Source organism: Camelina sativa, chromosome 2, assembly GCF_000633955.1.
Source record: "Camelina sativa cultivar DH55 chromosome 2, Cs, whole genome shotgun sequence".
In the NCBI taxonomy this organism is placed as follows: domain Eukaryota; kingdom Viridiplantae; phylum Streptophyta; class Magnoliopsida; order Brassicales; family Brassicaceae; genus Camelina; species Camelina sativa.
In genome coordinates this window covers 6,945,541-6,947,678 of record NC_025686.1, presented here as the reverse complement: position 1 = coordinate 6,947,678, position 2,138 = coordinate 6,945,541, and the positions used below count along the sequence as shown (strand labels likewise).

Genomic DNA, 2,138 nt, shown 5'->3' with positions numbered 1-2,138 from the left:
TATAATGTATAAAAATAAAATATGATTTAAAATATAATGTTTAAAAATAATATTTAAAAAATTGTTTACAAAAACATTATGTATAAAGATATGATTTAAAAATATGAAGTTTAAGATTATGTAGTTTAAATAAGTTAAAATATATGTATGAAATTATAAGTAAAAAATAATGTATATCAAAATATTAAAATAATATTTATGAAAATATAATATAATATATAAAAATATGATGTTAAGTTTTTAATGTATAAAATATGCTTTAAATATATGAGTTGAAAATACCATTCATAATATGATTTATAAAAAATCTAATTAATAAAAATATGAGTGAAAAAATATCACTTAAAACAAATCTGTTGTCACTATATTTACATTTTACATCTAATAAACATGTTATCAAACACCAGATTTTTTGAATCAAACAAACAAAACTGTCATAACATAAACAAATCTGCTAGAAGATATGATATTCACATAGATCATTTTAGCAATTTTTAATAAACGTTATAAATCTGTTATCAAACGACAAATTTTTGGTTAAATTAAAAAATCTGTCGTAACTTAAAACAAATCTGTTATCACTAGAGTTCATCCTAATAATTGTTTTTCTGTAAAAAAATCTGTTATTTTACGACAGATTTTTAATCAAGAAAATAAATCTGAAATAACTGTAGAAAATAAATCTTCCAGACATTATATCAAATCTGTTATATATTGTGAAAGTTTGTGGTATCTTTATAAATAAGTCTGCCATGAAAAATAAATCTGTTATCAATTATAAATCTGTCGTAACTGTAGTTAAAAAATCTGTGGTCCAAAATAAGTCTGTCATAAAAAGTCTGTCACACAAAAATAAATCGGTTGTGCAAAAACAAATCTGTCATACACAAATAAATCTATCAGAACTAGTACGACAGATTTTTGAAAATATTTAGATTTTCTTAAAAAAAACTCTGAAAAAGTAAATTTGACTTTCTTTTTTTTCCTACCAAAGCAAAAAAGAGTATTTTAGACAAAAAAAAAATAATTCATCTAACTCTCACATTTGATGAGTTATTTTAGTAATTAACCTCTTAATTTGGGTCAATCTAGTTTTTCACCGTAAATTTTATGACAAGGTTGGGATGAGATGGTGCTTTTTCTTACGATGATTTATCTTGGAAAATAAGAAGTGGAACCCAACTGTATTGTTACGTTACTATTATGCTTCAAGATTAACCATTCTGGTCCATATTTGTCAGTTATTTTATATTCAACTGATGTTAATTGAGAAACATATACAAATCGTGAAATTAGGAAATTAAGAAGAAAAAAAAGGTTAATTATTTCTTCAAATAATTTAGCTTATATAAGTTATAAAATACAAAATTAGGCAAAAAATAACTGTCAGAAGTGGGGTTTGAACCCACGCCCTCGTAAGAGGACCAGAACTTAAGTCTGGCGCCTTAGACCACTCGGCCATCCTGACATTCCTGAACATATTAAGTATTATCGATATATAATATGATCAAGCACAAGCACAATATCGAAGACAATTTTAAAAACTTATTCTCCGTGCATTCATTATGTCGGGAGTATATTATATCAAAAATAAAATTCGTAAGAAACAATTATTAGTTGTAATAAATAATCAATAAAAAACCAAAATCGTAAAAAAATTATGCATATAGCAAGATCACGAGTACAAATTTGGTCCTCAAATTCTCATGCCACACACAAAACACGGCAAAAAAAACCAAACAAAAAAAAGGAAAAATACAAGCAACGTTGTTAGGTGAAAATTGTATTATGATATAGCTTAGAAAAATATATCAAAAATAAAACTAATACAGTAATACAGTGTATTAAAAAAATAAAACTAATATATCAAAATCAAAAATATATCAAAAATAAAACTAATACAGTGTCGATATACAATTCCATTTATTGTATCTAGGGGAGGCTTGCCTCGTTTTGCAGGCCAGAGAGAGTTTTTGGTGATTTCGTGTTTTCTTTGCGATTTCTCCACCGGAGATCGGCCTCACGACGGTCGCCGAGAATATTTCTCCTTTCTCCCTCCTAATTTTCTTTCTGCTTCCCCTTTCCCCGGTCAAACGCCATGTCAGATCCGCCAGATCCCCCAGATCCGCCAGTGACCC

General features: G+C 26.8%; 1 non-coding gene across 1 annotated transcript; it reads right to left on the bottom strand.

Moving 5' to 3' along the window:
• Window positions 1,385-1,468, bottom strand: TRNAL-UAA. The gene has a single exon. It is a non-coding gene; the product is annotated as a tRNA-Leu (tRNA).